General features: G+C 42.5%; 1 protein-coding gene across 3 annotated transcripts in view; it reads left to right on the top strand.

Annotated features, from left to right (window-relative positions):
* Positions 1 to 13,790, top strand: part of LOC135219422 (uncharacterized) — a 286,479-nt gene extending 272,689 nt beyond the window's left edge. The window contains exon 6 of one of the 3 annotated variants that reach the window (XM_064256193.1): positions 12,495 to 13,790. The gene's annotated coding sequence lies outside the window, so the exon portion shown is untranslated. The remainder of the gene's footprint in view (positions 1 to 12,494) is intronic. The other 2 variants (XM_064256191.1, XM_064256192.1) reach the window with 2 other exon arrangements.
* The last annotated feature ends 887 nt before the right edge of the window (positions 13,791 to 14,677 follow it).

Below are 14,677 nucleotides of genomic sequence, written 5' to 3' on the forward strand. Positions count from 1 at the left end.
GACTTTATACGCCAGCTATTTATTCCCATTATAATTATGATGCATCTGATGGATATAAGCTTAAACAGAATGAGGTTATCTGTTAGTTGTTCTCAGTATATTGCCATTAGGGGGCAGTACTGACACCTGCAATAAATAATCATAGCTTTGCTGCAAATTTTTAATTTAAGCTGTCACACTATTTAGAAACTATAGCTATGTAATTACTTTGTAAGTACAGGCAGTCCCCGGTTATTAGTGGTGGTTCAATTCTGACCACTTGAGCGAAAATTGCCGAAAGTGGTATTCATGGTGCCAATAATTGGTTTTCTGGGCTCAGCTCGTGTCGGCCTATGAAATATCCTTAAGATCATTATTTCTTGGTAAAATTAATCTAAAATTACCAGAGAAAAATAAAATTAAGAAAATGTCAGTAAAACTGACTCGCTCACTCTATAAAAGAAGTGTCGGTATGGGAATATAGGCGAGTGGGATCACTACCACGAGTCATTCACCATTTAGACCTTCCAACATAAAATCCCCACCAGAGAGAGCTGATACTAAAGGATGATGCGGCCGCTACTACTACTACTACCGACGCCATGGACAGCAGCGCCCCTAGCGGTCATCCTTAATCATTAGCTTTACAGCGCTAGGTGCTTTTTTCCCTTGTGTTGTTTTTTCACGGATTACTTTCAACCATTACAATGGAACGTGCTGCAATTGCTTCGGCTAAGTTAAGTGCCTCATAAGTAGTATTTCCTAGTATTTTAGTCTTCCAGGGACCAGTATTTTCCTTTTTATAGGTCATAAACAAGAGGCGGCCGTGTGCCGCCTCTTGTTTAAGATTTTCCCGGTCTCCCATACTGGGACATCTTATGCTTATGGGCTTTTATTTTTACGTTCATCGTATTATTACATCGTTTTTATAGCTAGGACACAGCCCTTTTTACCATTTTTCTCTTAGTTTTGGTATTTAGGGCATACTTACTGTGTTTTCTGGCCCAGCATCCCAGCTCTTGCTCTTCATCGGCTACCGCTGGCTCCGAGTAGTCAACTGTTCTTCGGATCAGCTTGCCTCCTCCTGGGCTTCTTTCTCTTTTACTAATAGTGTCTTTTCCTCCTTTACGATGTATTATCAGTGTTATTTAGGGCGTTAGGCTAGCCTAGGTGCTTGTGCCATGTGTTGGTACAGACTGGTTCACGTGGCCCCTCTGTGGTTGTGTTGCTATTCGCGGCTTAGGCCCAAACCTGCGATCACGTGTCCTTAGCACCTTACCCTTCCCCTTCCCTCCCTACCAGGTATAGGGAGGGGTCTGGTGGATCTCCTTGGTTGTCATGACAACCACAGTAGCCTACCTCCCTCTCCCTCTGAGGAGGCCTGGAGCTCCATACCAGCTGGGGTTTAGGGCGACCACTTGTCTCGGGTACCGGGTTACCGAGCGGGTAGTAGTAGCGACGGGGGGGGTAGGCCCCCCCTCTCTCTCTCTCTCTCTCTTCCGCCGTGTTTACGCCGGGGACACCCCCCCACCCCCCCCCCCCCCCCCCCCCCCCCCATTGCCTCAGTCCCACCCTTCCCCTACCTTAACGGACGGAGGCCTCCGCTGAAGCGGGGGCCCCTTCGGTTATAGGTCCGCCTGGCTCCGCCAGTGGGCGTGGGCAAAATTACTAGTGGTCTGTTGCTTGCCTACTATATACTGTTTTCCGCTACCGAGGAGAGCTCGCTCCTTACCCGGGCACTCCTCTAGTAGACGGAAAGTTTTATACCTCATTATATAAGGATATACCCTTATTGTTACGGTGAATTTTAGTTTTAATTTATTTTATGTGCTATCTCCGTCGTTCTCCGTCGTGGTTTCATGGCTCCTCACCACTCCTGGTTGGAATCTTTTTCCTGTCTCCGGCGTAGCCTCAGACCACCTCCAACCGCCTAGTTACCACACGTATTACGGCGGGGCTCTGGTTTAATCTAACTTACATGCTCCGGCATGCAGCGGAGTATTTGTTAGGCTGTAGTGTGCACCTGATACTCATGTATCTCTCCACTTACAGGCTACCAACTGCCAGGTCCCAGGTTGCAACACGACATTGTACGACCCCTGGCGCCCATGAAGAGTGTAGGACCCACGCCCCGTGTGCCACCAACCACAACGGACTGATCGTTTGGCACCCGGAGGCTTGCACCATCTGCTATGACCTCGTGAGTCAGCTTTGGGTGGGTAAGTTTACTCCTGGACTTTTCTTCGTCTTATCATCCACTAACCCTTAGTTTTAAGCTTCTTTAAACCGTATCTCCGCCGCTAGAAGCTTCATATCGCCTTCTCTTCCAGGCTGCCGCCGTGAAGGAAGTCGCCCTGGCAACCCTGAAGGCTGTGCGGCTTCGGGAAGAAGCCGCCAAGGCCACGGTTCGGGAAGAACGCCGCCAAGGGCCAGCCTTATATGCTCGATAAGAAGCTGGCCGTCCAGATCTTCCCCGGAGGCAAGGCGACAGGATATGTGGACCCCATCTCGGCAGCCCCACTCATAGCCTCTATTCAGCAGGAGGTGCAGCAGGCGTTCGGGTCCGTCCTCTCTACGCAGGAGCCGGTCCCAGATGTGGCCAACCTGGACCTGAATATTAATAATTCCTATGGCGGTAGGGGCACGAGGATTTGTTGGTTGAGGTAGGTGTGTCGGGCGCCCAAGGTCTTTCCTTGGGTGCTCCTGGATCTTCTTCCCCTGTCCCTTCTTCCTCTTCATTCCAAGGCTTCACGGGATCTGAGACCCTGCTCGCTCTCCCGCTCTCTCTGTACCCCCGAAGGTGAAGGGACAGAGAGAACAGAAGACCCTACATAAGACGACTTCTAAGAAGTCGTCGTCTCTTCAGCTAGGAAGTCTACGACTTCCTACGCAGACGCGGTAAAAGCGAAGCCTAGCCTTCCTATTCTAAGAGCTCTAGAAGCAAGGCTTCTAAGGAGAAGGCTCGCGCTCCGGCCGAGCCAACGCCTTCTCCGTCATCTACCGGATCTACTCCTGGTAACTCCCTCCTTGGGGTGGCGGGACCGAGCTCTTTTGATCCACCACTTTCTCAGCAGTAGTAATGCAGCAAGTGGGAGAGATGGTTGGCTCTCTTGGCTCCAAGTTTGAGCAGATGTTTGCACAGCTGTCAAACACGATTAACCAGTCTGGTCAGTCTATCCAAGATCTCTCTAACCGAGTTAGAGAGCACGACGACCGCTTTGCTGGCCTCAACCAGGCTCCTCAGCTAAGCTCCCCTGTAGCAGGTACTGGTCTTTTACAGTTACCTCCTTATGAATCCCTACCAGCCTTCTCTATGGATAACCCATGGAGAGTGGCCGCTTATGCCTCCTTCAAGGACGGCATGATTTCTATCCCGGAGTGTGGAACTCGAAGGATTGAGGACTTCGAGTTCTACCCTCCCTCCGGACTGACTCAGCCTTTCATTGGGTATGCTAGGCTGACCGTCACTGCTCTCAATAGAGAGGATAAGATCTTCCCGAGAGACTGTGCTGTATAGTAGGGATCATGCACAGCGGGAATGGGTTCACTGCCTGGAGGATTGGGAATGTACCAACACCAAACTCCAGGCATTCAAGAGTCCATTTACTATCTTTCGCTGCGGAGGAGGAGGCTTCTCTTCCTTCGCATACCAAGGTAGTAGAAGCGACTCTTCAGGCAGTCCTCAAGGACAAGCCCATGCCACAGTTGAGGGAAGCGGAATCTACATCTCCGCTCTTCCCGGCCTTTGGAGAATTGTGGGAGAACTTACCTGCCACTTTCTCAGTAGGTAAGCTGAAGCCAGACTGCGCAATGGATCAGTTTGGCGAGAAGCTTCCAAGACTGCCTGATACCCTTATTCAGGCAGAGTTTGATGCCCGTACAAGATTTGGGAGGTCTCTTAACTCCCTGATCATTACGGAAATGGCTGCCCTGTCTTACGCTACAGAACCATTGTTCAAAGATACTGGCTAAATCCCAGCTCCAGACGGTCCAAGCCGATGCTTTTGACTTCTTCCTAGCCAGAAGGAACTGCCGAAAGCATGTCTTGCAGGAGGCAACTATCAGGCATGAGCCTAATGACTCTTAGCTTCCAGCATGTGGGGTGCGGACCTCTTCCCAGAGGCCTCTGTGAATGAGGTGCACCACGAGGCTGCAGGCTTAACCAGAGCCTTAGAGCCCAGAATGGGGCATCTCTTCCAAGAGGAAACAAGAGACCGCCCCTGCTGCTGGTAAGAAACTAAAGAAGACAGGTAGAAGGTTCCAACCTTACCAGAAACAACAGCAGCAACAGCATTTCGTTCAGGCCGTCCCAGTTACACAACAGGGACAGCCGTCACCTCGAAGCAGACACAGCCCATTCTCCTGTTTTCTCCTCAAAGTCAACCTTCCACCTCTTATGCAGTCTCGCCGGCCTTCAATTCAATGTATGAAAGCCAGGCCTACCCAACCTTTAACAGGTTCTCTAGGGGCAGCAGGGCGAGGGGCCACTTTCGCCAGCGTGGCACAGGAAGAGCTGCAAGAGGCAAGCACTTCAGAGGAGGGCGTGGAGGTCAACCGCTCAACAACAGTGAGGCTCCCCAGGTAGGAGGGAGGCTGTTCCTCTTCCGTCACAGGTGGGGGTTCAGCAAATGGGCACAGAGCATCGTGTCCAAAGGATTGGGTTGGAGTTGGATCAAAGATCCTCCTCCAATCAAATCATTCTATCAAGTACCATCAAAGGAATTGACAGATTATGCGGAGGAACTCCTTCAGAAAGGAGCTATTGCGAGAGTCAAGCATCTAAAATTTCAAGGTCGCTTATTTCAGCGTGCCAAGAAAAGCTCAACAAAAAGAAGGGTAATCTTAGACTTGTCAAAGCTAAACTCTTTCATTCGTTGCGACAAGTTCAAAATGCTCACCATCTCGCAGGTACGGACCTTACTTCCCCGTGGGGCCGTCACAACCTCTATCGATCTTACAGACGAATACTAATCATATCCCTATAGCCAGACACTTCCGTCATTCCTAGGCTTCAAACTAAGAAATCAGAGGTTTCTCATTCAAAGTAATGCCCTTCGGTCTGAATGTAGCCCCCAGGGTATTCACGAAAATAGCAGAAGTGGTAGTTCAACAGTTGAGAACTCAGGGGATAATGGTAGCAGCATACCTCGACGATTTGTTGATCTGGGCACCAACGGTCGAGGAATGTCTCCAAAGCCACGAAGAAGGTAGTTCAATTTCTGGAACATCTGGGGTTCCAGATAAAACAAAACGAAATCCAGACTCACTCCGGAGTCTTGTTTTCAGTGGCTAGGAATCCAATGGGATTTGTCTTCCCACAATCTGTCAATTCCAGTGGTCAAAAGCAAAAAAGAAATAGCCAAGTCTGTGAAACAATTTCTCAAATGCAAACAAACATCAAGGAGAAACCAGGAAAGAATCCTGGTTCTCTTCAGTTTGCCTCAGTGACAGACATCCTCCTGAAAGCAAGGCTGAAAGATATAAATCGAGTTTGGCGATCGAGAGCAAACGTCAAATCTCGAGACAAGTTGTCAGAATTCCACAGATCCTTCGCAATCAGCTCCGTCCATGGACAAAAGTGAAGAATCTTGTCAAATTAGTACCCCTTCAATATCCCCTTCCAGTGTTAACCATTCACACGGATGCCTCCCTGTCCGGTTGGGGGGATATTCTCAATTCAAACAAGTTCAGGGGACTTGGGTCAGTTCAGTTCCGCCAGCTCCACATAAACGTCCTGGAAGCAATGGCAGTATTTCTTACCCTTAAGAGACTCCTTCCCCCGAAGAAGTCTCATCTAAGACTAGTTTTTGGACAGTGCAGTGGTAGTACATTGCATCAACAGAGGAGGGTCCAAATCAAAACACGTGAATCATGTCATGATAGCCATCTTTGCGCTAGCAGACAAAACACAGATGGCATGTGTCGCCACTCACCTGGCAGGGGTAAGAAATGTGATAGCAGACGCTTTGTCCCGGTCAGTCCCTCTGGAATCTGAATGGTCCCTAGACGACAGGTCATTCCAGTGGATATGCCGGAGAGTCCCAGGCCTACAAGTAGATCTCTTCGCCTCACAAGCGAACCACAAGCTCCCTTGCTATGTGGCCCCCAACCTGGACCCTCTGGCCTATGCCACGGACGCCCTGTCGTTAGATTGGAATCAATGGAGGAAAATCTATATATTTCCTCCAGTGAATCTTCTTTTGAAAGTCTTGAGCAAGCTGAGTACTTTCAAGGGACTAGTAGCTCTGATTGCTCCAGACTGGCCAAAAAGCAAACTAGTATCCGCTGCTTCTGGAATTGGGTCTCCGACCTCAACGGATTCCCAATCCCAAGTTGTCGCAATCAGTACAAATGAGGACTGTGTTCGCTTCCTCAGGAATTCTCCAGACCCTAACTTTTATAGACTTCATGAAGTTTGCGGCTAAAAAGATGCTAATATTGATCCACAAAACATCCTCTTTCTAGAATCAGACAAAAGAGAGTCAACTATTAGGCAATATGACTCAGCTGTTAAAAAATTAGCATCCTTCCTGAATGAATCAAACACTACAACCATGACAGTTAATTTAGCTATATCCTTTTTCAGGTCCTTGTTTGAAAAAGGTTAGCAGCCAGCACTATTACTACTAATAAATCGACTTTGAAGAAAATCTTTCAGTTGGGTTTCCAAATAGACCTAACAGAATCTTACTTTACGTCTATTCCCAAAGCCTGTGCTAGACTCAGACCTTCTCAAAGGCCTACTGCAGTTTCATGGTTCTTAAATGATGTCCTCAAACTAGCCTCAGATACTGACAACTCGTCTTGCACATTCATGATGCTCCTTAGAAAGACGTTATTTTTGTTAAGCCTGGCTTCAGGAGCCAGAATTTCAGAACTGTCGGCTCTATCCAGAGATGCGGGTCATGTGGAATTTCTCCCCTCAGGAGAAGTTCTACTTTCATCCCCGGATCGTAGCTTTTTAGCAAAAAATGAGGATCCTCTTGCAAGGTGGGCTCCTTGGAAAGTCATCCCACTTCCGCAAGATCCTTCTCTCTGCCCAGTATCAACTTTAAGAGCCTTTCTATCTTGTACATCCTCTAGATCCTAAGGTTCTCTCTTTATGAGAGAAAAGGTGGCACTTTATCAGTGAAAAGGAATCAGACAAACAGATCCTTTACTTCATTAAACAAGCCAACCCTGAGTCATTTCCAAAAGCACATGACATCAGAGGAGTAGCCACCTCAATTAATTACTTCCAACATATGAACTTTGAGGATCTTAAAAAGTATCTGGATGGAAATCACCGACAGTCTTTAAACGTCATTACCTGAAGTCCTTGGAATCTTTAAAATTTTCTGCAGTAGCAGCGGGAAACATTGTTTCTCCTGATACTGCACAGTAGTTGTAGTATAGATCCAGGTCTCCTTTCTACCTACCTCTATTGCCATGCTACTCGGGATACTCTAGCCTTAGCCGCTATAATCATATTGGTGGATTGTCCCTTATTTTTGTTTTTTTTGCTAGGGACATCCACGTTATGTACATAATAATGTACTTCAGTGTTTCTACCCTTATTTTATGCTAGGTAGAACACAATGAGTTTGTATATTTTTGTAAATATCTTAATTAAGTGAATCATTCTATATTGTTTTTGCCATTACACTATTATGTATTACCATGTCTAATATAAGTTAATTTTAAGTACTTTTTATTGATTGCTTTCTTTACCATGCCATTGTTTAGGATAAGTTAGCTTTAAGTACTTTTGTTTGTATACTATAATGTTCCTGATTCACTTATATTATATAACTCTTTTTTACTATTGGGTTTCATTTGTCCTTATTCCCATCTTGTCTGTTTCTCTGGTACTATTTCATAGGCCAACACGAGCTGAGCCCAGAAAAGGGATTTTGACGTAGGAAAAAATCTATTTCTGGGTGATTGGCTCGTGTCGCCCTATGAAACCCACCCTGTTTTCTTTTACCCACCCTACAGGACAAGATGTTCATAGATTAAGGATGACCGCTAGGGGCGCTGCTGTCCGTGGCGTCGGTAGTAGTAGTAGTAGCGGCTGCATCACCCTTTAGTATCAGCTCTCTCTGGTGGGGATTTTATGTTGGAAGGTCTAAATGGTGAATGACTCATGGTAGTGATCCCACTCGCCTATATTCCCATACCGACACTTCTTTTATAGAGTGAGCGAGTCAGTTTTACTGACATTTTCTTAATTTTTTTTTTTTCTGGTAATTTTAGATTAATTTTACCTAGAAATAATGATCTTAAGGATATTTCATAGGGCGACACGAGCCAATCACCCAGAAATAGATTTTTCCTACGTCAAAATCCCTTAATGGTGCCTCTGTTAGGTGTGTATCAGAGCCAATACTCTATTATTGGCACCAATAACCAGAAATTGGCGCATTTTGGTGTTAGATAAGCGCCATAAAACCAGATCACTGATAACTGGGGCTTACAGGCAATCCCCGGGTTACGACGGGGGTTCCGTTCTTGAGACGCGTTGTAACCCGAAAATCGTCATAAGCTGGGACATAATAAAAAATCCTAAGAAAACCTTACTTTTAATGCTTTGGGTGTACTGAAAATTATGTAAACTGCATTCTTATTGCATTTTTCATCAAAAAAACCTTCAAATATTGATTATTTTGCATTTTTGGTGTCGTATTTCTTGTGCCAGATCAGCGTTGTAGGCATCGTAACCCTGGAATTTATGATGAATATAATTGAAAAGCGCCTTAACCTCGGAATGTTGCAAGCCGAACCCGTCGTAACCCAGGGATTGCCTTATATATAAAACTTATGCCTTTTATTATAAAAATGTTATATTTAAGCAAGTTGGATACCTAATGGGATGAGGCTGGAGGGAAAGTAAAAGGTAAAATCAGTGAAGCTGAGGCTGAAGGAGCACTCAAGCATATTTAGTATTGTTTAGTTGTGGCATGTGAGGCACATGTACACTCGGCAAGGAAACTTAAGATACAGTTTTTTTAAATCTTCGGACATACAGTAAGTCCCTCGGTTACGCTGGTCTCGACTTACGTATGTGTCGTGGTTAACGAACGCGTCCCCCAAACCCCCATAAAAATATACAATATATTTTGCGTCGTTCCGTCTTACGCGGTTAGCGTCGTAAGCAACGTAAACAAACGCGAACTAGTTCCAGGCGCACGGCGGAAGAATACGCTTTGTGGTGGAGAGGACGGCCTCAGTCCATCGCCCATACGCCATTTGGTTGTTTACACTGCCTCTCTCTCTCGTGTTGTATAGTTTTTGTAACTTTTTGCTCTTTGTTATGGCTCCCAATGCAAGGCGGACTCTTCTGATGGTAGTGCATCGAAGAAAGAAAGGCCATCACCATGGAAATTAAAGTGGACATTATAAAGCGATCCGAGAAGGGAGAAACGCCAACAAACATTGGCCGCTCGCTTGGCCTTAGCCGTTCGACCGTTGCTACCATTATCAAAGATAAAGAGCGCATCGTTGAACATGTGAAAGGATCTGCTCCTATGAAAGCGACAGTGATAACTAAGCAGCGTAGTGGTCTAATAATTGAAATGGAAAGGTTATTGGTGCTTTGGTTGGAAGACCAAAATCAACGGCGTATCCCAGTCAGCCTTATGGTGATTCAGGAGAAGGCGAAAAGATTGTTTGAAGCGTTGAAAAAAGAAAAGGGGGAGGAAGTGAAAGTGAAGAGTTTGTGGCTAGTAGGGGTTGGTTGTTTATGCGATTTTAAGGCTCGGGCCAATTACCATAACCTTAAATTGCAAGGTGAAGCTGCTAGTGGGGATGAGAAAAGCAGCGAGTGAATTTCCTAAAGCGTTGTCTGAGATAATTAAGGAGGGGGGTTATTCTGCTCAGCAAGTGTTTAACGTAGACGAGACAGGTTTTGTTTTGGAAACGTATGCCTAACCGCACTTACATCGCCAAGGAGGAGAAGTCAGCACCGGTCATAAAGCCAGCTAATGTGAAAAAAAAAAGAAAAAAACATTGTTCTTGAGTAGATTAAAGCCTTTACATAAAGCAAATGTGAGAATTGCTGTGGGGCTAGGACTAATCTGTAAAGGAGCTAGCTAGCCTAGCTAATATTTACTTTGCTTACTTTTACCTAGATGCAATGAAGCCAACCCCAAAGGTAACAGGTTAGGCTAGGCTATTCGACATACTATACAACCATAGGCAAGCATCCTTCTGATCAGTGGAGGTTCTTTTTCTCTTCACTAACCTCCCCCAGTCTCTCCAGCACCGCAGCTTCCTCTCCAGTGTGCAAGCCAATCAAACTAATAAAGGTAAGGAATTGTTCTCTCGTTGTTATTGATAGGTATTTACATTAAATCATGTGGTATTTTTCAATGTTCCGACTTACGCTGAAAATCGTGTTACGATGCATCGTAAGTAACGGATCAACGTCGTAACTCGAGGGACCCCCTGTATAGCTTATTTTGTTCAATAATGCCACACCTGGCAACTCTGAAAGGGGGCGGAGCTTCAAAATTGTAGCGTTTGTTGCTTTCTAAATTTCCATCAACTTTACATCATAAAGATTCTGTTGAGGTCCTATAATCATTTATACTTGAATGTAGATACAGGCTCTATATTATTCGTTAATGTTGGTTTGGTAACGTCAGTTCAGGGTAGAATATCGATCATCCTTTTTAAAAACCTACTGTGAAACCTTATTTATAAATAATGTTTGACACTAAACTGATGTAAAATTCATATGTAATTAAAGACGGATCTTAAACAATGAGAGAAAGGGTTTTAAAATTTGGGCAGTACTTGTGGAAATCGTGAGGAACAATACAGTAAAGACTAAAATATTATGACAATAGAGAGAGAGAGCGCGCAAGCATAGACTTATCGATAGAGATACTTAATTCATTATATTCGCTTTGAGAGGTTGAGTGATAATATTTTTTCAAATGTTTCAAAAGTGGGAAAGAGAGAGAGAGAGAGAGAGAGAGCGCGCAAGCATAGGCCTATCTATAGAGATACTTAATTCATTATATTTACTTTGAGAGATTGAGTGATAATATTTTTTTCAAATGTGTTTGTGGGAGAGAGAGAGAGAGAGAGGAGGAGAGAGAGAGAGAGAAGAGAGAGAGAGAGAGAGAGAGAGAGAGAGAGAGAGGAGCAAAATCTGCTCAGGCCTATTTATAACTACTTAATTTCATTATATTTTCTTTGGGAGATTGAGTGGTAATATATATATTTTTAAAGTATGTTTTAGAAGTGGAGAGAGAGAGAGAGAGAGAGAGAGAGAATAATAGTACTGGTGACGGACTTGACTTGTGACGGGGGAAAGGCAGAAGAAAATATAATGAATTAAGTATCTCTATCTATAGGCCTATGCTTGCGCGATATCATATGACTGCCAAGATCGTGCTGCATTATGCTAGATTAAATTTGAAGGATCATAATATTCAAGTTAATTCTCTAAGAAATTCATACCCTAATCTTGATTACATTCGACAGTTGCCTTTGAAAATTTTAGACACAGGGTGTGGTCATTCTTGCTTTCTTGATATAGTCTTTACTTTTGAAAATCAGGTTTCATCCACAAATTATTCACGAAAAAAGCTGTGTTAAGTAAAAATATTTATTACCACAAATAACTCAATATGTATTGCACAGGCAATTAAAGTTTTATATCGTGGGAGATCTTTCAGCCTCGTGGCAAAGAAATGCAGTCGTGTAGGGCTGTAGGCTACTACGAACTGATTTGTAATGGGAGCATATAGCCAGAAAATCTTTGAGCTAACATGCTACTAAAACCTTGATTAAGATTTATGTTTAAAGACAGTAGCTTTGTAAATAGCAACCAGCATTCGATCCATGTCAACGTCAAAGTAATCAAAGTGTGAAATCCTTTACGTTAGCCAGTATCCAGTGACTTGCGCTTTCCCGCTTGAAGTTCTAGGGCTCCTCCTCACATCATAGAAAACGCTCTTGCGGATGAAACTAGATTTGTTCAACCTACCTTAGCCGTTGCAAACATTGAGTTGCCATTGACGTCAGCTCCTTTTAATCGCTTTGGAATACAAACATAAGTTTGTAAAAACTAAAATCATTGCATTCACCACTTACGATAATGCAATATATCCTCGCTAATGAAGCAAAACTAGTAAATATTGTCTTCGTGATACATAGTACTAAAATCAGAAATTCACATTCTATCTACCAGATCTCTATGAACGAAACCATCTGAGAAATTCCAATTACTTCGGACATATATCGTGTTTTTAAGTATCTGAACGGTTTTGTTTTGCAGTTTTAACGTATATGATATAATTTAGAATGTATTTTCATATTCTAGAGTAAATTTAGCGATATTATGTCTTTTCAGTAAAAACAAATGGGAAATTGGATGAACGAAAGCTAATGAAAACTGTATCTTCAGTTTTCTTGTCGAGTGTACATGGTCACTCCCCTACAGTAAAAAAAAAGGGGGGGTGAAAATTGCTGTGGTTGCAAGGGCCAAGAAAAAACAAATCTTAAGAAAATTCTTTTTCTTGCAGGTACATTGAAGAGACTACCTCATGAAGTCATTATTGTACAAAATTCGCCATCTTCAGACTTGCAGCAAGGAGATTGGTTTTCTACCATATTTACCAAATTCATTTGAATAAGTGTTGACACTGGATATTGTCAAGTCATTTGTGTTTCTGATGTTGGAATTGTGCATACAGAGACTGGTTGATTTTCAGTGGAATAATGTTTACATTTTCAAAAAATATTTTGTGTTAAAAATTTACTTCTGCTCAACTCTCCAGAAATTTTGTTAGTAATTTAGAAGAATATGTAAATACTGTGTTGCATATCTATCCATTATGCATAAATCATCCAGGTAGCTGAATGTTTTCTCTTAATTTATAAACTCAACTATTTGGAAATTATGATAATGAATTTCTTGGTAATATCAATAAGATAGTTGTTACAATTGTTTAATACAGAATATATGTAGTTTTATATTATGGATATACACAGTGTAGTGTCAGATGGTATACATAGTTGTATTCTGGCAAATGGCCTTACAACATGGTTTGTGTACAGGAGATAAAAACTTTAAAATTTTGCAGTGGAAGTAATATTAGGACAATAAATAAACAAGTGATGGATTTTTATAGTGTTGGTTGATGCTGAAAGAATATAATGTAAAAGTAAGAACTTCAGAATTTTTTTTTACTTAACCCAGAAAGTTGAAGTATATATCTATAATGAAAAGATTTTATTTGCCTTTCCTTTTGATTGTAATATGGATCTCTTAATTTTGTCCTTTTGTTAATGAAAATTCATGAAGGTTAGTCGATCTCTACAAATATAGTACTTGGAAGCTTATTGAACTTACCAGCTTACGCTGCCATTTTGCATTATCTTACAAGAGGGAGTGATAATAATTGGCATTTTCCTGTGCGTCTGGAATTCAAAAGAATTGTCATAAGGTTTAAAACAATATTCTTGCCACTGACTTGAGTGAAATTTAAACTGCATAAGAATGATTTTTGTATAAATATGCTGTTATAATTACAGCATTTGCATTTAAAGGTATTGTAGATTATTTTGATAATAAATGAATATTAAGTTCTATTTTAAATGTTTAGCAAATCAAACTGGAATTGATGTACCAAAATAATTCAGAATCATTCCTGTTAATAAATTGCATTTACATACTAAAGGTTTTCATTTCCATTCTCTTGCTGAAGTTGAAGTTTCCTTATAGTATACAGTGCTCCCCTCATATTCACAGGGGATAGGTACCAGACCCCTATGCAAATAAAAACTGTTAAAGCTGCCTATTTTGTTAAGTAAAACTCAAGAAAACCCCACTAAAAATGTTTATACCTTTTTTTCTTTTAGTAGTTTTATCACAAAAAGTACATTTTATGATGAAACTGATAAAAAAAAGAAAGGAATTTATGAATATTTCTCAGAAAAATACTGTGAATAGGCAAATTTTCCACGAATTCAGGGGGTTCACTGTACTATACCAATTTATTTTATTTGTGAGTGTGTGTGTGTCTCAGCAAAGTACTTTGTTTAATAGCATTTCCAACTACGTACCATGATAGTAAGTGTTGGGTTACTGCCTAATTTTTTATTATGAGTTAAATGCAGATTCTTGTGACTTCTAAATTAAATTTCCCAGGATATTCACATTGTGTATGTAAATTATATGGTACTATGGTATTTTCACCTGGATATGTAATACAGCCCCTTCCACATAGGCAATATTACAGTTGATGTACAAGCAATGCACAAGGGATTTGCCATAATAAAACTCCTTTAGGTTATGCCACTTCTTCAATAAATGAAGTTCCTCATCAAAATAGTTTTAACAGGACATTTTTAAACCAAGAAAAGGCTGAACTTTAAACATCAGTTAATGTATTCTGGATATAACCTCCACTTGAGTTCCAGAACCATGACACGGCACAGTGATTTCGTAAAGTATAAATGCCATGGAGAGAAGAGTGTCCATCTTATTGATGATCCAAGAGCGCCTCCCACTCAAGTTCTAGAAGTGTAACGCAGCACAGTGCTTCCTCAAAAACTGCGTGGTACCAAAGGAGAGCCGCATCTCTCCTAAACGTTCCAAACAACTGTCCCTCCACCGTTCTCTGAGTTGGGACTCGGAGAATTAAGGGGGCCGGCCGGCTAATGCCATTTTTTGAGGACAGGACTTTGATATTCATACCACTTA

The sequence above is a fragment of the Macrobrachium nipponense genome, chromosome 1 (assembly GCF_015104395.2).
Source record: "Macrobrachium nipponense isolate FS-2020 chromosome 1, ASM1510439v2, whole genome shotgun sequence".
Lineage (NCBI taxonomy): Eukaryota > Metazoa > Arthropoda > Malacostraca > Decapoda > Palaemonidae > Macrobrachium > Macrobrachium nipponense.